General features: G+C 37.8%; 1 protein-coding gene across 3 annotated transcripts in view; it reads right to left on the reverse strand.

The window, feature by feature from the left end:
- The window catches only part of DUSP16 (dual specificity phosphatase 16), a 78,673-nt gene extending 57,571 nt beyond the window's left edge, over positions 1-21,102 (reverse strand). The window contains exons 1-2 of one of the 3 annotated variants that reach the window (XM_019643310.1): positions 20,575-21,102; positions 13,870-13,996 (exon numbers count right to left, since the gene is read on the reverse strand). The gene's annotated coding sequence lies outside the window, so the exon portion shown is untranslated. Of the gene's footprint in view, positions 1-13,869; positions 13,997-19,430; positions 19,589-20,574 lie in introns of those variants that run through there. The other 2 variants (XM_019643311.1, XM_019643312.1) reach the window with 2 other exon arrangements.
- Positions 21,103-21,401: the final 299 nt, after the last annotated feature.

The following is a 21,401-nucleotide window of genomic DNA, read 5'->3' on the forward strand; positions in this document are numbered from 1 at the left end:
GCTACCATATGTAGCCAGCAGCCAGTCTGAGCAGCCAGCAGCCGCAGTGAGCGGCCGTCCAGAAGACGGCGACTGATCTGCCTTACCGGGGAAGAGCGCAATAATGGTGCCAACTTGGGCCAGTGAAGCAACGTCCTCCACAACTAGACTGAAGAACGAAAGGACAGCAATTTGTCTGTTCCCCTAATTCCCCAACGCTGTTCCCATCCCCCCCAATTCCCCAATAAAAAATCTTTTAAATAAAAGATACATGACAAGTAAATGCAGTATTTGATCCTCAAACTGGATCCTGCAGTAGAGAGAAAAAAATGCTATCAACTATCTTTGTGGATTAACTGACAAGATGAGAATAGAAATGGTGCACTAGGTATTAATTCAATGTTAGGTTTACTAGGTTGACAGCCCTGCCGAGGGTAGGAGAATGTCCTTTTTCTTTGGAGATCCACTTAAGTGCTTGGGGATAGAGGACCATGATATGTGAAACTTATTCTCAAATGGAAAAATATATCATGTGAGTATGTGACAAGAGAACAAGTGATTAAAGAAAGGAAAAGGAGCAAACTGTTAATAGATGTTGATCTTTTTTCTGTAACTTTAAAATTCTACTTCCAATAATCTGTCCTATATAAATACTTGCCCAAGTGTATGTGAAATATTGTTCATTGAAACATGTTTGTAATTGTAAAAAGTCAGAAACAATCTCAGTGTCAATGAATGATAAATGGACTAAATGTATTAGTACATCAATGTAGTATTATTCCACATGGCTGTCTAAAATGAAAGATGTCTGCCTCTGTGTACTGATACGTAAGAGTTTCTAAAAATATGTTCCCTTGTGAGGAACAAAAACCAAAATACAGGGATACAGGAAGAATGGGTTTATCTATAACAACAAAAGCAATAAAAAACTCAAGAAGCCTAGGAATGTCTTGATTTAGTTAGGAAAGAATTTAAGCCTGTTCTCTATATTTATTTATGGAGCTAGTTGTTTGTATTTGTAGGTACAAATAATTTCCTCTTTTACAACATTGATAATACGAACTTTATAAGTGAAAAAAGAAACCATCTTGGATTCCAAGAACTCCTATGGTTAACTCAAAATACTTCTTTTAATAAGCTTTTTAAAATTCAAACATATATACCAAAAAGCACACAAATCATGAATATGCAGCCCAAAGAACGTTTACAAAGTTAACATATTCATGTAGCTACCATCTCTATCAAGAAAAAGAAGACTCCAGAAGTCAGCCTCATATACCATCCCATCAACTAATCTCCCTCCCTAAAGGTAACTACTATCCTGACTTCTAACACCAGGTTAGTTTTGCCTGTTTTTGAACTCTTTTGTGTCTGAACTCTTTTGCTCAATATTACATTTGAGCCTATGTTGTTGTAAATAGGAATAGTTTTTCCTGTTCACTCTATATAGTATTTCATCAAAAAATATGACAATGTATTTATCCATTACTTCACTTAAGAACCGCTTAGGTTGTTTCCAGTTTGGAGTTGTGCTATGAATTGTGCTATGAACATTCTTGTACATGTCTTTGGTGAACATAAGTATACGCTTCTGTTGGGTACACACCTAAAAGTGGATTTGCTGGGTCAGAGGTAATGATGAGTATTTAGAGCTTTAATATAAATACTACTAATTTTCCAAAGTAGTCGTACCAATTTACTATTCCATCAGTGTTGGACAGTTTTAGTTGCTTTACATCCTTGCTGATGCTTGATCTTTTCGAGTTTGTTATTGTATTTGTTTCAAAATTTTAGCTATTCTGGTCTATGTGTAGTAGTAATTCACTGTGGTTTTATTCAGCATACTTTGATGACTAATGTGTTGAGCACCTCTGGAAGCTTTTATAAACCTTCCATTTAGATCTACAATTGACTGGAAATTTATTTTTGTGTATAATGTGAGGTAGAGGGTCAAATTAGTTTTTTCTGATTTGAATAGGCACGTGATCTAGGATCATTTATTAAAAAGATTTTTCTTTCCACATTGCTGTATAATGCCATCTTAATCATAATTAAGAATGTGTGAACATATATATATATATATATATATATGTACACACAAATATATGTATTTATTGTATGTATGTATGTACGGGTCTGCTTCTGTCTCTATTGTATTCCAATGATCAATCTCTTTATTCTATATTGCATATCCAATAGTATAAACACTGCAATTTTACTTTTATTATTATTATTACCTTAGTTATTCTTGCCATTTGTACTTCCATATAAATTTTAGAATCGGTTTCTGCAATGATCTTGGACATCTTTCACTAGATTTAGTCCTAGGTATTTGATAATTTTTGATGCTATTATAAATGTCACCTTTAAATTTCACTTTCTGGTTATTACTGTTATACAGAAATACAGATTTTGTATATTGATGTGGTATCTAGGAATATTACTAAATTTACTTTTTTTAAAGTATTTTTTTTTAATTTACATAAAGTAAAATCCATGGTGTATAGTTCTGTTTTGTTTGACCAAACGTATAATGTAACCCTCATCACAACCAATATACAAAACAGTTCTATCACCCCCAAAAATTCCCTCACACCACTCCTTTGTAATCAGCACCTTCTCCCTACTTTCAAACGCTGGCAACCATTCACCTGTTCTCCATCTCTATAGTTTGCCCTTCTACAATATGATTTACACTGACCCACACAGTGCATACCCTCTTGAGAGTGGCTTCACTCAACATCATGCCTTTAAGACTCATCCATGTTGTTGCACATATCAGTAGTTTGTTTGTGGGGATGTACCATAGTCTGTGTGTTCATTCGCCAGCTGTAGGACATTTGGGTTCTTTCCAGTCTTTTTAGTGACTGCATGAACATTTGAGTACAGGCTTCTGCATGAACACAACTTTCCATTTTTCTTAAGTCAATACCTAGGAGTAGGACGAATGAGTCATGTGGTTACTGTACATCTATCTTTATAAGAAACTGCCAAAGTGTTTTCTAAAGTAGTTTTAGCATTTTGTACTCCCACCAGCAACATAGAAAAGTTCCATTTTCTCTGCATCCTTACCAGATCTTGGTATTATATTTGGGAAGTCCTTATTTTTGGTTTTTAGGTTTTTTTATCATTAACAGAGACTAGATTTTAACAAATGCTTTGTCTGAATCCACTGAGATAGTCATATGATTTTTATTTTTTACAGTTAATGTGCTGAATTATATTGATTTTTGAATACTATCAAAACATTTTTATACATACAGAGGGTGCCAAAAAAATTACACACATTTTAAGAAAGGCAAAAACTGTATTAAAATTGTAATACTCAATATATGCCAATAACAAAAGATGAATATAAATCATGTGTATACATTTTTTGGCATCCCCAGCCTATGTTCTATTTAATTAGAAAAGCTTATTTACTTATTACACAAATTACGATCAGATCTTAGGTTACTCTAATAAAAGATAAGAAGCTAAATGGATAAATGAAGTGAATTGGTTTCTAAAAGCTACCATTTAGCCAGAATTGTATGACCACTTCAGTCACATTTCCTAGCAAATATTTTCCCACCAAAATAAATACAAAGCAGATCAGAGAAACAGTGACCAAATCATGGTCCTAGACCCATTTGTACCACTCTAATGTTAATATGTGGATTATGAAGCATCCAAAAGGAAAAAAGAACTTCCATTACAAATGATATTGATGCTGTAATCACAGTAACAATACATACTTTTAGAAACCACAAACAAAATTATAGTATAAGTATTTCCCATGCAACATAAATAAATGAATAATGAAAACCTCTGATTGTCCTCTATATTATAAATTTCTGACATGCTATCATTTGGAGGGGAATCTTAACATCCTTTTGAGAATGATAATATTAATGAATTCTGGCCTGTAGTTACCATCCATGTTAGTTTTACCTGTGTCCTGATGGTTGTGGTTTTTTTCCACAATTAAATTACCCACCTATGATCACAGAAATGGTGATGAGGAGCCCCCTCAGGGCCTAGATAATCTTTTGCAATGAAATCATCATGACACAAAATGCATTTCAATCCTTGAGTTGACTGTATAGTCTTGGTTAAGAACAACCTAGGGGTAACTCTGAACATTATAACAGCTTCCCACAACGCAGCTCTCTGAAGTTGCCTTAGTCCCCTGCATTACCTCCCCTGTTCACACACCCAGCTAGATTTACTATTTTGGCAAAAGTATTTAGTATTTGATAATGTTCCATCAAGACCTGCCAACAGGCCAGAAAGCAACATAGGTCCCACAGACAAGCCAAACACAAAGACAATGCTAGACCAGAAATCTTGGGTTCTATTGCAAGCACTCCCAATAATTCTTTTTAGGAGACACCATGCATATTCCTCACCCATTCCTACTTGATTTACTGGGTTGTGCTTGTTTACTTATTACCTCACAGAGTACTGTTAGCATTAGAACAATTTAAGTCACAGCACCATATGGCAGTAACATAAAACTCTATGTGACTAAGATGAGCTCCCTAAAGATTGCTTATCTGTCAGACAGTACCCATAAGATGAAAAAAATGATTAAAAATATCAAATACTTGAAACCTGTAAGCAATTCTAAGCACATCATAGCAGAGTCCACAGTACCCTTCAACCACAACCATCACAATCACATTACCTCTTTCTTTTAATTACTACCATAATACATATTACTATGAAAGCCATAGGAAATAAATCAGTTGGGTAATATTTCTTTAAAGCTGGCATTTAACACAAAAATATAGCTGTTTTTACAGAAATAAAAATCTAGTGAATTTGAACTAGTTGTTCTATTTGTTCTATGTATTTAAAACAACAAATACACTGCTCAATGAACTTTGGCTTCTATTTCCTCATGAGTGTGAGTAGCTTAAAAAACAAAAACAAAAAAACAAAACAAAACACGGGGCCGGTTGAATGGCTCGTTGGTTAAGAGTTGGCTTGGGAGCGCGAGCTCTGAGCAGCAGGGCCGCCAGTTTGAATCCCACATAGGCCAGTGACACTGCGCCCTCTACAGTTAATATGGTGAACAACAGCTCGATCTGGAGCTGGGCTGCCGTGGGTCGCTGGCAACGACATAGGCTGCAGTGGGGCTGCAGTAAGCTGCCATAAGCTACCGTGAGTGGCCAGCAGCCAGCGTAAGCTGCCGTGAGCGGCCATCCAATGGCCAGGGGCCAACTGCCTCGGCTGGGGAGAGCACAATGATCACAATACCAACATAGGCCAATGAAGTGACGTCCTCCACAACTAGACTGAAGAAGAGCAACTTGTCTGTTCCCCTTCCCGGATTCCCCAACGCTGTTCCCCTCCCCCAATTCCCCAACGCTGTTCCCCTCCCCCAATTCCCCAATAAAATCTTTTAAAAAACAACTTCTGTATAGCTCCAGGGCAAAGTACAAGCTCTACCCACTCCATGACATACCCAGTGAAGGACCTGTATACAGCAGCAGTTAAAGAACTGACCTTTAGGCCCAGGATTTGAGAGTGATATCATACTATAAAGAGAAAAATGAGTAAGAATGAAAGTTAGAAAACCAAAGACCCAACAGAGCTTTGGTGGAGTGCTTCTTACTAGCCATCAACAAAGATTTCCCAGTTCAGGGGCCAGATATTACCAAGGTTTCAAGGAAATTTTAGATGCTAGAGGTAAGTTGGTACAAGACAATACTGTCAGAACTCAGAATTGTAGAGCTGGAAGACACCTTGGTTATCACCTTGTCCATCTCCCTGGTTCTATAGGTAATGAGGAGGAAAAGACAAGAGGAAGAGGAGAATGAATCTGAGGCCTCAAATTCTCTGTGGAGTACAAAGCCCTCAACTAAGAAGCTGACCTGGTGATGGCTAGAGACGGGAGAGGAGGCTCTGCAGATGGTATACTCCACTCACTCTATTTTTCATCCGTGTACTATATCACAATTGATCCGTGGGTAGTTTTAAGTTGCTATTCACATTTTAAGAGGAAAATGGCATCTTACAACTCAACACCAAAGAATCAAATAAACGGAACAAAAAATGGGGCAAAGGGCTTAAATAGACATTTCTCCAACGATGATATACAAATGGCCAGCAAATACTAGAAAAGGGGCTCATCATCATTAATCAGAGAAATGCAAATCGAAATCACAATAACATGATCACTTCACACCTGTTAGAATGGCTATTATTAAATGAAAAAAACACAACTTAGGAAATAACAAGTATTGGCAAGGATGTTTGAAATAGGAACATCTGTGCATTGTTGGTAGGACTGTAAAATGGTGCAACCACTATACAAAACAGTATGGCAGTTCCTTAAAAAGTTAAAAATATAACTACTATATGATCCAGTTATTCCACTTCTGGATATATATCCAATACAACTGGAAGCAGAGTCTCCAAGAGATAGTTGTCCACCTATGTTCACAGCTGCATTATTCACATTAGTCAAAAGCAACCCAAATGTTCAACAGATGAATAAACAAAATGTGATTTACATGTGATAATTCAATATTATTCAGCTTAAAAAGGAAAAATTCCTGTCACATGCCACAACATGGATGAATTTTGAGGGCATTGTGCTAAGTAAAATAAGTCACAAAAAGACAAACACTGTATGATTCCACTTATATAAAGTATCTAAAAGAGTCAAATCCATAGAAAACAGACTGTAGAATGGTGGCTACCAGGAGCTAGGGGGAGGGAGAAAAGGGGGTTTGCTGTTTAATGCGTATAGTTTCAGATTTGCAAGATGAAAAAGTTCTAAAGATCTGTTTCACAACAATGTGAATATACTTAACACTACTGAACATTTAAAATGGATAAAATAATGACTACATACATTTAAATGGTTAAAATGATAAATCTTGTTATTTGTTTTTACCACAATAAAATAATGAGAGAGAAAAATAAAGAAAACTGCAATAGATCTTACTTTTTCTTGCTGTGTCCTTCCCAAACTTTTATACTCTATAAAGGTGCCAAAAACTACTCCAGGACACAGTCTTCCTTCTCCCAAACTCCCCTACAGAAGCAACAGCTAGCACACTGCTCTTAGAGTGAGGGGGACAGGTCTACAATCACAGGAGAAAGGGGAAATGGCCAGGAGAGGACTTCAGGTGGACTAACCCCCACTTCTAATTGTGACATTATCCCTCAACCTAGGAGAGTAGAGGCTGGTATAGTGGACCCCCAAGTAAAGAACTCCTAGGGCAAAGAATAAGGAATCTTTTAAGGTGATCTGTTTAAACTCTGAAAAGTAGATCACCATTAAAGAGATGCTGCCAACAAGTATAAACTCCTTGATGACCAAAGCAACATGTTCTACTTCTCTGTATCCCTTCTAATACCTCACTCTTAGAAGTCAATACTTGTTCACACTGATTATAATGACCACTGGAAAAAATAATGAATCTGCTGTTCAGAAAAAAAGCCTACTAGATATAGAAGCCAAAGGGCTTATTTTAATCAATGAATTAAGGTCATTTCTATAATAAAAATATCCAGATTTCATAATAACTTTTATTAAAAACTTGTATAAAACAACTTTTTCCTGGCAAGTGGATACCATAATGCCTAATAGTACTTGGAAATTCCCCCCTAGTACTGTATCTCTTTAAACTAACATCATGTTAATTACATTCTATAATGAGATAGCCACTGGCAGCATCTAAGATCCTGCCACACAGGCCACTCATTTGCCAGGAAAAAAATCACTTGAGTTTGTCTTTCAGTTGAGACTGCAGAAAAGAGAAGAAGGGGTTTTCCACTGTACATGATTTTTATTGTTGGCTATAAAACCAAGAAGCTATAAAATCAAGCTTCCTGAATATTTACATTAACAAGGCTCTTAGTCATTCATATAATGAAAAATGAAAACAATTGCTTTAATTACATACTTAAAAAGGTTTTAGGGCCGGCCGAGTGGCTCAGTTGGTTAAGAGCTCGCTCAAGAGTTTGAGCTCTGAGCAACAGCGGTTCGAGTCCAGCCCGAGCTGAGCAGCCACTGAGCTGCCAACAGGTAGCAGGATGGCTCAGCTTAAAAAAACAAACAAACAACAACAAAAAAAAACTATATATAAAAAAAAAGGTTTTAGAAGGAAAAGTTTCTGATATTTGGATATTCTGTGGCAATGAAATTAGATACTGCCTCTAAACTGTTTAAAGCAGCTGTTAAATGCATACACATACACACATTTTATTCTTAAAAATGCACCCCAAACTGCAGATGTCTTTTGGTCCCTTAAATGCCATAGTTAATGTTTATCTCCCAATACTGACAAACCACAAATAAAATGCAGTGGGATCCTTCCATAAGATTTTTGTTGAATATTCGATTAATACTTTTTAGGTTAACATTTTAACAGTCTCTTTTATAAAAAGCAGTGTAATTGCTTTGTAATTTGTTCAAGTTGGGAATATGATTTTCAACTCACTGTACATCCAAATTCATATAATCTTGACACGGTTCTATGAGGAACCAGATCATCATTCTCACTGAAACACAAGTAGAAAATCCCATTTCAAGGTACTTGAAACATCAAAGGTTCTGCCTCATTCAAGTAAAGGTTAGGTGCTATAGTGCATGAAGGAAATCACTTTCCTTTAGCTGTCCTTTAATTTATCTAAGGCAAATATGTAATGTGAACACTATTAACAAATAAGAACAAATGCCCAACAAGCAAAAGGGATGTTCTACCAGAGGTTTTTAACAATAGTGCTTAAAATGTCTCCTCTGTTGGGACAGGAGGCATTTCCTCAGAACACTGTACTGAAGATATTTTGATTTACAGACTATACACATACATGCATATGTTCCCCTATTAACATAAAAATTCAATCAGTTTTCCATTTTCAGTGGAAATTTGGGGCAAAAGTAATATGAGTAAATGCCAAAAAGCCAATGCCTAATTCTAGCTTTAATGTTTTATAATCATTGAGATCTTTATTAGCGATAACTACCCAGCTATCAAGATGACTAAAAAACACCATACATTTTCATATCCTCTCTCTAATCCTGTCCAATTTTTTGATTAATAAGATAATAAAACATGAAATGGTCAAAAGACAACAAGAAAAGAAGACAGACAAGAGTTTTAAAACTGGAAGTTACCTCAGAGATTACCTAATACAATATTCTTATTTCATAGTTGAGAAAACTGAGACCTAAGTATCTCTAAATTAGCTCTACAACTAACTAGGATACAGGTCTATATAATCTCCCACCAAAATAAGAAACAAAATGGATATGGCCTTTTTTTGAGGGGAACACTTAGAACAGTCTCTGGACTAAAGAAAAGAAGTTTTAGCAAGTTACTTAATACTCTGTGCTTCCCCTTCGGCATCTTTGTGACAGACACACAGTTAGCCAACTATCCAACAGATGCTTCTTCCCGTCCAATCTGCTCACAGAATCCCAGTTTTTCCTGAGCAGCAGCAGTGTGCCTAAGCCTAGGAAATGATGCACGTCACAGCAACCATGGTAACCCCATTCTCCTTAGCCATACACTCACTTCTCCAACCTCTCCTGTGAGTGGGGGCAGTTTTGTTCTAGCAAATGACACTGAAGAGAAAATCAAATGAAAGCTTCTGAGAAAGATTTTGTTCTCGGTTAGGCAAGCACAGGAGAAGGGACAGCTTGTTCTGTCCCCTTCCTCCTTCTTGCCTTGAAAGGGGATGTGATACCTAAAGCTGAAGCAGCCATTTTGTGACCTGGTGACAATAAGTGAATAGGCAAAAGATGGCAAGGTCAACGACTGGAGAGAATCTGGGGACGTTGCTGAGCAGCTGAGCCAACTGAGACCACCAACCTCTAAACTTCTCTGAACCGCATAAATAAATAGCTCATGGTGTAAGCCTCTGCCAGTGGCTTTCTGTTAACTACAGCTGCAAGCAGTCTGAATAAAAAAAAATAAAATAAATAAAATAAAAATTCTGTGGCATGCTATGATTTTCCTGCCCAATCTCATTCCCATTACAAACATATATTCTGCTTATGCTACATGCAGCCAAATAGTGATAGGATTATATTTCTCCTACATTGTTAATTACCTTATGGTTATAGTACCTCAACTATATGACTGTATTAACATAAGTGTCATCAGTAGAGAACACATTAGGGGAAAAAACATGATTTAGAATCATGCTTGTTTCTGACTTTGATCTTTCCTTCTACCATCTCAAATCCTTTTTGGAATTAAGTACCACATAACACACTGATAAATGATATCTGTTTGAACTAAACTGTTCTTCTATTTCCTTTAATCATAACTACCTGTTAGTAAAAAAATAAAGTGTTAAAATTTCATTCTTGAATTTCCAGCCCCAAACCTGGCCCAGTCAATATTTTCATATACTGATGCTTGTAACAAAGCTTAGAGACTTATGAGCACTACACCAAACTCATGGCACTGCTGTTTTCTCCTACTGGTTATAACACAATTTGAATACATTGGTAAGACATTAAAAGACTACCCAGCACAGGGCTGGCCGAATGGCTCAGTTGGTTAAGAGCGCGAGCTCTGAGCAGCAGGGTTGCCGGTTCGGTTCCCACATGGGCCAGTGAGCTGCGCCCAAGCTGCGCCTGAGCTGAGCTGTCAACAGGGGATGGCTCAGCTGGTGAGAGCACATGCTCCTAACAACAAGGTTGCCGGGATGGTGGGCTATGCCCACTCGCAACTAAGATTGAACACAGCACCTTGAGCTGAGCAGCCGGGAGCTGCCAATGGGCAGCCGGATGGCTACTGGACTTGGAGCCGAGCTAGCTGCACCCTCCACAACTAAGATTGAAGGACAACAACTTAGCTGTTCCCTTCCCCAATAAAAATCTTTTTTAAAAGACTACCCAGCACATTATTAAAACCATATTTTTATGGAAATCTTTCAAATACATGTTCATCTCCATGACTCCTGTTACACCTATCACTGTACTTCCCCGGGCCTGATTCTTCCTGTGTCCAACACATGGAAGAATCCAGTTCACCCCAGTCTTCCTCTCTGCTCATCACTGCTTATCCCTACTCTGTCCACAGCCCAGTTCTGCCTATAGCTGTTCCCAGGATCACTAATGTCTATTCCATTTCCCCCTCTTACAAATTTCTTCTTTCTAACTTCATCTGTCATCCCTCAGCTTCCTCAGAAAAAAAGGTCAATAGCCTCCCAAGTTGAAAGGAACAAACAACTGCCATGAACATCCGTTTTCCACTCAAGTATATTGGCATCTCTCTCCTGGATCTCTCTCTCAAGGAAAAAATAGCTGATACAGATACAAATGAGTAGATATAAACACTATATATAGTACATGTACATATATGTGGGTTCAGCACTTTTTAGTTAAAAAAAAAAAACAAACAAAAAAACAGGGAGCAAATGCTCACTTTTTGATAAGTTGTAAAGTACTTTTACCACCTCACCTCCTCCCTTCTGTCTACCCTCTATCTCACTTCTCTCTGATGTTATATGACCTTCCATCCATTATGGTCTCTGGGTCACACGACTCATCAAACACACTAGCATATTCCCTTCTTCCCTTGCAAATTAATCAGTTAAGATAGAAACATTACTTTATTGATATAGATGTGTTACACTGATCTAAAAATATATTAGGACGCCACACGAGTTTACATCATTTTCGAAGTATGATCCAGAGACCACTGGTGGGAGGTCGTGGAGAACCTTTCAGGGATCCACTAGGTCAAACCTCTTTTTAATAATACAAAGATATTATCTGCCTTGTTTGTTCTCATTCTGTCTGGAGTGTACAACAGTGAATCCAGAGGCTACATGATGTGAGATGATGGTAACGTATCACTCTGGCAGCTAATGAAACATATGCTTGTACAGTCTTGTGTTTTTTAGAATTTTCTAAGGTAGCAAATTCAAGGTATAAATATGCTATTTTTTCAAAAATTAACTCAGGGTGTTCTCAGTACTATTTCCTAGGAAAAACAATCTTTGATGATAGCTGCTATAATCTCCACAACTTCATTATCATCCAATAAATTCATTGAGAGTTTAAAGAAAAATAAATTGAATATTTTAAACACTGACATGATGAGCTCTTTAAAAGGTTATTTTTAAATTATTATTTTCAAATTAGAAATAAAAGAAGTCACTGAAGCATCATACAGTGTAAATTATCAGATTGCTCAGGTTGGAGCAGTGCACACAGTAGCTGGGAAACTAATAAAGCTTTGTATGGCTGACACTGCTGAATGTCTGCTGGATGAAAAGTCAGGAAAAAAAAATCAAGGCAATGACACTTACCAATGATGCAGTGTCTCATCGAATTAAAGATTTTACTGCAAACATGAACTACAAGTTAGTATCTCGCCTTAAGGATTACTTTTGCTTTATAAGTGGACAAATCTATAGATGTGGGTAGACTTACTGTTTTGTTTTTATTATTTCAGTATCCATGCCAACTAACCATCGAAGAAGGTCTTCTTTTATGTGAATGCTTGGCAACAAATACAAGTGCTACTGAATGACTCAAAGTATTAAATAACTTTTGAATCTCGTGATTTATCCTAAAACAACCATGTTGATATCTGTTCTGATGATACAAAAGCAATGGTGGATAAAATGCTGGTGCTTGAGCATGAATCAAGTCAGGGGTACAAAACTGTACTAGTAATAATTATATTCCTTGCTGTCTATCAAACTGACTTTAAAAAGCCAATTTCACTTAACAATGCTTTTGGTAAAATAAAAGGTATAAATATGCATTAATTTTATTAAATCTCACTCTTGAAAACGTGGCCTTTTTAACATTCTGTGTAATGAAATGGGAGGTACACAAAAAGCACTTCTGATATATACCTAATACTAATGGTTGTCTTGAAGAAAAGCACTTATGCAATTGTTTGAGTTGTGAGCTAACTATACACTTTTTTCATAAAATACCACTTTTGCTTAAAAGAATAACTGACAAACAACTTACAGGTTAGTCAGACTTAGGTATCTGGCAGACATTTTCTCTAAAATGAATAACGTAAGCCTGACACTTCAAGAAGAAAACAGACAAAATCTGTTGCCAGTGGTAAAATCTGAGCTTTCGATAAAAAATTAGAATTTAGGAAAATTTAAACTCAACACCAAAGTTTTAACTGCTTTCCATTTCTTAAAGACTTTTTTGAGAGATTAATGGTAATATTAATGAATGTGATTTCTTAAATATTGTGTAAGCAAATGTGTCAACATTTGAAAGATCTGTTAACTCAGTATACCATTATTTTTCAAATGACCAATGTATGACGTTATAAAATCATACACATCAAAGATCTATTTGAAGTGCAAGATGGACCAATATATTTTTAATGTTACAGTGTACAAAAGATTCACTGATATGGTTTGAGTTAACATTGCAACTAACCTTTAAGAATCTACCACTTGTTGAGTTCTGATGTAACAATGAATATTCACAATTACATGAAAAGACACTAAAATACTCTACCCTTTTTAAACTATGAATCTGGGTATAGCTGGGTTTTCTTCATATACTTCAAACATATCACAACAAACTGAATATAACAGCAGTTGTGAAAATCCAGCTGTCTTCTATTAAGCAATACATTGAAGAGAGTGGCAAAATGTAAAACAATGTCACACTTCTCACTGTATTTTTGTTTTGGGATACATTTTTCATAATAGTATGTTATTTATGTTTACCTTTAATGAGTTTTTTAACGAATAAACATTTTAAACATTTGTCAGTTTTAATTTCTAATGTGATAAATATTGATACAGTCCATATAATAAAATGTGTTTGGGTCCTCAATAATTTTCTACACGTACAAAGGTGTCCGACACCAAAATATTTGAAAACCGCTAGCTTATAACACCACAAAAAAAAGAGCACTTATGTGTATATAAGAGAATGGGTACCTGAAAACGAATCAGATGATCTCAGCTCCAGTTCTAACACCGCTTCTTAGTCGCTTTGGGATTTGGATAAACTACTTAGTCTAAGGTCTTAGTTTCCTCATCTAAAATGGATAACTCATGTCTTGTTCTAAGGATAAAAGACAAAATGTGAAAAAGCAATTTATAAATTACAGGTATATTATTATTATAAGTTCTCAAAGTTTAGAATTTAAAACACTTCTTGTGACCATATTTCTACAAAATTCTCCCTTCTTAAAAATGTATTACTAAAAGCAGAACTTCTAGAAAATGCAAAGTGGAGATTTTTGATTAGCCAATTAGCGCAAATGTCCAACCATATAATTTTACTGTATTAAATTTCTTCCCTTAAGGTTATAATTGGTAATGTAAAGTTTAACTAATTATTAGTATTTCCAAATATACACACAGCATAGAAAATAGTAAACGCCAATGTACTCATCACCCAGCTTGAACAATTATAAAAAATGTGTCTATATTGTTTTATTTCCCATTTGTGTGTATTTGTGCCTATCTTGAAGTTTTCTAAAACAAATATTAGGCATGATTTCATTTTGTCTATACTTGCATATGTATCTTTAACATACGAGAATTTTTTAATATAACCACAATACCATTAATATATACAAATTTTGTTTATAATTATTAAATACCATCTAATACACCATGTTCTAATTTCTTGTCTCAAAAAAAAATCTTATTTTAGTTGGTTTGTATCACCAAAATATTCGCACCAGTTCGTTTTCAAGGAACACATGATTTTTAGCAAAAGCTAGTAAGAATGAAACTACCATACTTCATATACCATGTGCAGTTTACCAAACAATGTCAAAAGCTATCTTCCTGAGGAATGTGCTTCTCCCCCAACCAAACAACAAACAAAAATAACAAAAGAAACCCATCAGAAAATAGGCCAGACTGGCGACACGTCAGTATTCTGAGCAGTGACCAGAAGAGAACACAGCTCAGGTGCTCAGGAAGAGGAGTTGATTGGAAACAACCACCTGCCATTTCAGAAAAGACGAGGTCAGGTCAGCCACCGGGTCAGCAAGCTGGAGGTGAGCTCAGGGTCCAGGTTCTACAGTGAGCATACTGCTCAAACAAGTCAGGTGCCCAAATCAGTTAAGGCAACCAACTCCCTTCAAATTTCAACTCAAAACTTAATAAACAGTGCTCTAAGCTAGAGATATAATGAAACCACAATTAAAAGTAACAGCTGTGATTATTTGTTCAGCACACACTTATCAAAAACTGACCCTACCAGGTACTATCCTAGGATATGAGTTGTTGTTTTTTTAATTTATACAATATAAACAAATAGCATATACTTACCTACACATCTCTTTCTACATTAATTTTAAGGGGAAAAATAGAGGTATTTAATATTCATTACCTTGCCATATACCACTACAATTTATAGTACATCTTTTTTCTGTCAATTACACTTGGCCCCACGTCTCACCCAGACACTAAAACAAATCTGAGTTCCACTGCCCTTCCTTCCCAAATATTTCTGAAGAGTACAAGTCACACTGTCACACACACCACAGACCCCCAGCATTTATACCTACAATTATTTTCTAAATGGACTAGAAGAAAATCAAGGGAACGCTAAAGAATTCCCTACCTCCTCTGAAAATTGTGTTCTTTTCCATAGGATTGCCCATGCACAACAGAATGTGCTGTAGATGAAAACTGGTCAAATGCACAGAGAAAAATTTTTGAGATTTGGTTCTATAGACACACACAAAATATAAATCTTTTTTGAAATCCTTTACCTTAATTTCATCTATAAATTTTTTTAAGTTTAAAATTGCAGAAAAATTGAAGAGGAAAGAACATATTTCATCCCAAGAATGCTTGAGAAGTACTTCATAAATGTGTCCAAAAACAAGAAATAGTCACCAAGAAATTCTTAGTTCATTGAAAAGGATTTCTTCTCAACAACAAAACCTGGCAGTCATATAAGTGCAGTAGGAATCCTGACTTCCCCATTGCAAAACTGATACTTTTGCTTTTCGGGTTTCTACTATTTATAGAAAGACTGTAAAAATTCTAAGTTTAAGATAGTATTTCCAGTGAGATCACGAGCTCCCCTACAAACGTTTAAGGAAAGGTAACTAAGCACACACAACACAACACAGTCCAAATTTACCATTCAATTCCTGTACCACGTGGACAAGACCCAGAGAGGTGTCATCCTTCACCCTATTTCACCCATCTGGTAATTAAGCCAAATAGCTTACCTATACTGTCTGTACATCTTTTGTGTGCTCTGTTGCAAGGCACCATCAAAACAATTTAGCTTCACTTTATAGCACTATTGTGACTACTGCTCTTAGCGAAGAATCTAGCCTAAGTATACAGCCCAAAACATCACAACCCTAAGTAAACTGTAAATAATATTAACCTCATAGAAAAACATGATTCTTAGCAAATAGCAGCAAAAAAACAAAAAAAAAGATAAATTGTTAATGCATTAAAAACTCAAAGCTTGTATGCTTCAATCTAAAAAATATTCTGTAGGTTTGTTTAAAAAAACTGGTTAAAGATGAAGTTAATGCGTAGACTTCTACTCAAACTGGTTTGGACTGTAAATATTAAAAAGTTCTATCATTATCAGGATATAGACAAAATAGGTCATTCACAAAAGAAGTGGGACTGTAACAGGCCCTCTAATTTCCTTGGCCCTGATCATTATTATTGTCACAAAACATCACTATTTGACATCACATTGTCCCTGTAGTGTTTACTTGTTTAGTGCCCTTTAATCTTTTCCCACTAGAATGTAAGTTCCATAAAGGCAAAAAGCTAGTTATTTTCCACTGCGTGCCCAGTTCCTAGAACAGTATCTACCGCGTAACAGAGAATCCAAATAAATTTAAATTTGCTGAATGAAGAGATGAATGAAGGGCCTTCTTCTTTGACCTCCCCCACTTCCTTTCCTCCATACACATGTTAACCATCCTTTAAGGCCAGGGTCAGATTCTATTATCTCTATGAAGATTACCTCCCCTAATCCTCCAATGTCTTTCTCTTTTAGACCATGAATTTGGCACTTCCCTGCTGTCTGATAATTGTTTATCTTTACATATGTACATACCTCCCTTAAAATTCTTATAATCCTTATTAAGGGCATGGACCCAAGTCCCCAATTTTTGGTATCCACCTCAGTACATGTAATTAGTATACCATAGTAAATGTTTTGCTTTATTTATATCTGTAGTAAATTCAGAAATCAATTAAGTTTCAACTTTTTATAACCTATCCCCCTTTGCAAATATTCAACTGAAATTGCAGTGGGTCTCCCTCTATTTTAAATTTATCTTGGCGAATTTGAAAATTATAATGGGTCTCCCTCTTTTTAAATTTATCTTTGCCAAGTTTTACATTCTCATATAGTCATTATAATTTATGCTCATCATTTACTTTATCCTCCTCCCCCAAGGTTAAAATTTGATGTAATAAAAAATCTTGTGACTTTTTGGTGATATCTATTAATGAGGTATCAACCCCAATCAAGAAGATGTAGTTTCATTACACTCTTCTTGTTACTGAGGTATTGGAAGGTGTTTTTTTCCCTTTACGCCTTTTTCCTTTCATGCCAAGATGTATCCCATTTCCTTCTTTACTGATCATACCCTGACAAGCTTTTATTATTTCTTTGTACCTGTCTTTGGTAATCTGCCTTAGATCCTTCTTTGTGAGCCACTCCTGTTTCCTCCAGTCATTTATTTGATTAAATTTCAAACTCCCTTTCTAAGTCTGTGAATGAGAATAGCCTCTTCTTAAAGCCTGAGCCTGTTTCTTTAAATCCAGCCAAACTTTCATGAGCCTTCACACGGCCAATCCTTGATCACCTGGGCTAGTGAAATGCACAAAAATACCAGATTATCCACAGCACAAGAAAATCAGAAAAAAAATGACATCTGGCTTTGGAATATATCATATGTAGCCTTGAACAAGATTTACTTCCTTAATTATGTTTTTATTTAAGCCAACATTAGTAACATTTTTTTAAGATGGTATATATCTGCCTTAGTTTCAAACTTCGCTGTAATTAAAAAATAAAAAAAATAAAAAAGCCCATTAAGCATCAACTGTGCTTTTTCCTATGAAGCCCTTTTAACTAGTTTTCTCAATCTGTTGAAATCTGTCATAAAATCTGGCTTCTTTTTCCCCCGATTATTTCCTCACTTTTCTTGGGTATCTGATCCAAATCAGCTTACCTATATTAATTTACTTCTTCAATTTAAAGAACCATTTGCTTAAGAACGCAAAGCATTTTAAAAACATACATCCAGTGAAATTTTTAGTCCAAATAACAGGATAGAAAACTCCACGTTTTTCAGATACTCCAGAAAAAGCTGGGTTTCTAATATAAATTACACTGTTAATTCCAGCAAATTATATTTATTATATATGAACATTGGACAGCTATGTAAATCAGCTTCATCAATATATAATCCCATAGGTCAAAAACTCAATGGAATTAAATTCCCAATACAGGCATTTATAGAAAACAGCATCAAAACAAACTCGCACATCAAACCTTCTGACCCCACCCTAAACCCTGCACCCACCTGAGACGTGATCTCAGCTTCACCCCCACAAATAAGTTTTAAATGTATAAGAAAAAGAAATGAATTAACAGATCTTCTTTTTGCCCCCTTTTCAGTTAGTGGCATTAAGATTTTGGCCAAAGAGACCCCTAATCCTCAATATTACATGACTATGTTTACTTTATAGGTACTCAATTATTTTACAATTGAATGTAAGTTTATAGTGCTCCAACCGACCTTTTTTCATACACTAGCTACCATACTGCCAGCAGAATTAAGAATAAACTTATTTTTAATTTTTCCCCCATGTGGACCCTTGATAAATACAAATTATTTTACCTAAAAACCACTTTTTGGGCTGGTGTAATTTAGCCCAAAATTTTACATACGGTGTTAACTATTAACCATCCCCCCTCCCCCCAAAAAAAACTGTAACAACAACCTTCCACAGTCCTCAAACTCATAAATTCCACAACTTGATTTTTTGAAAAACAAACTTTCATGGTGCGTAGTCACATTTTGACTAAAATACCTACACAAAGTCATAAGTTTTTTAATTTGCTTCTCCTGGTTGCTGCCTTCACCAAATACAGAACTCCACAGATCTCAATTAATTGCGCCCTCCCCCAAGCTGTGTGTCCACCAATATACATGATTCTCAAAGAAAAGTAAATAATTAAAAATTAACTAAATCAACTGTTAATAATTCTTGTTTTCTTTTAAAAATTTACCTTAACTTCAAATATCTCTTTTCTTGATGTAGTTCAAAATAGTATAAAATGCTTTGACTAAACAGTTGTCACCTATATGCACTCTCAATCAGCCCCATAAAATGAGTGGCATAAAGAGGCATTTTTCTGACGAAGTTCTCCAAATAGTAGTCATAAGGTCTTTCTCGGATGGTAAATTTCACACACATACATACACATACACACACACACACACACACGCACACGCACACCCGAAAGAAAAGAAACATACCTGGTTATTTTCTAAACAGGTTTGATAGGTTTGGTTCCCTTGTATGAGCAGAGTATTTACTTATAATCTTTTAAAGCACAAGTGGCAGCCAGAGCACTGGGTAAATAAAAACTTCAGAGAGTTTTTAAAACCCTGCATCTTAACTCACTTCCCCTTGGTTCACGGGGACGGCACAGCAAACCCCACGGCAAATGAGATTATGCAACAGGTTTTTCCTGTCCACTTTATTCATCACAGGCTGGTTAGAGGTGTGCTTTCTCCAAACAACTTGAGACATCCAGGACTTCAGGATCTTTGCAGCTAACGTCTAATAATCTTCTTTAGAATTTTGCAGCACCCATTCATTTTAAGATCTAGTTAGATCTTCTCAAGTTAATTACCCGGTTGTTTTTGTTGTTGTTTAGTTTTAGGAAATAAACCCAACATCTGCAAACCTCAGTTTTGCATAAATATTTTCCTCCCTGGTGTTTTATTACGTGAAACCACACATGATAAACAGACTCTCGGTTGTCTCCCTGGGCTTTACTTCTCACGTTTTACGACTGGTGTAAATGTAGAAGTCGCTGGCGCACCGAGACCCCCAACATCATGACTCGGGCCCCAATATGAAAATTGAGTTGTTGGTTAGTTTGGTTTAAGAAAGCAACACCGTCACCACCCAGGTGGCCTCGCTCCTTACACCAAAGGCCAATTTGGGATAATGGGAACAGTCAGGCCGGGGCCCCACTTGGCAGGCGTGTTGTGTAACAGACGCGCCTGGAAGTGAGCAGCTTCACCCGCGAAAGTACCGCGTTCCGCGTTGGCGGCTCCTCGCGGCGGAACCGGCCGCGGGGCCCGCAAAGACCGAGACCCCGCGCCCGGCCGGCCGGCCGCCCGCCCCCTTCCCGCTCGGGCCGGCCCCCAGCCAGGCCTACACCCCCGCTCAAACGCTCGCTCGGCTCCGGGCCGCGGTCGCCCCCACACTGCCGTCCGAAAAGGTGGCCCGGACGCCCAAGCAGGCAGAGCCGGCGGGGCGAGAGCGCGGCGCCCGGCACCCGGAGTCCCGGCGCGCCGCGGAGCGTCCATGCCGCCGGCGCGGGCTGGCGTCCCGAGCCCCGCACCCTCCCGCCCGCACAGTCCGCGCGGCCGGCCCGAGGCCACTTACTTTTGGGGCCGCCGACCTCCCGACTCCCTCTGAGGGAAACGAAAGTTGTCACGGCGTCTCCCCTCGGTTCCCCCTCGCCTCCCGGACTTGCGAGGCGCCGCAGCGGAGCCGGGAGGGCGGCTGCGCGCGCTGCCGCTCGCGTCCGTCCCGTCGCGCTCTCCGCCTGGTCTTCTTTTCACTATATTATCTGCTCCTTCTCTGAGGGGTGGGCGGGGGCGGGAGGTTTAGGAAGAGAGGAGACGTTTGCAACTTTTCTTCACTCTTTCTCTTCCACCCAACCCCCCCACACACACCACCACCACCAATCAGCCTTGAAAAAACAATGTTGAAAGGGGTAAAGAAGTTAAGGAGGTGAAAGTGGGGGGCCGCGTGGGGATCGCGGAGGGGGTAGAGAGAGATGATAATAATCGTTTAAAAACTGATTAAAGCCCCTTAAACAGTGATACACAGAAAGAGGGGGAAAGACTGGGGGGGTGGGGTAGGGTGGGGGTTGGGGGAAGAGAGAAAGAGTCGCTGGTCAGGAAACTTCAAGCGCGGATGAGGTCATTGGTTTAAAAATAAAGAGATGGCGTCACTTGAAACCAATCCCAGTGAATGAACTCAGCGGAGCCCCGGGGAAAGGAGGAGACAGGCGAGGGCAGGGCGGTGGGCGCCGGGCGGGGCCGCGCGCCCGCCCGCCCATCCCGCGGCCGCCCGAGCCCGGAGCGCGGCTCCGCGCCTCGTTCCGGCAGCGCGGGGAGGGGTCGGGTCACGTTCCGTTCCAGAGTTCGGCGACTCCCAGGCAGGTTCCGCAGGCGCCGCTGGGAGGAGCCGGGGCTGCCCGAAGA

This window comes from Hipposideros armiger, unplaced genomic scaffold (genome assembly GCF_001890085.2).
Source record: "Hipposideros armiger isolate ML-2016 unplaced genomic scaffold, ASM189008v1 scaffold_76, whole genome shotgun sequence".
Lineage (NCBI taxonomy): Eukaryota > Metazoa > Chordata > Mammalia > Chiroptera > Hipposideridae > Hipposideros > Hipposideros armiger.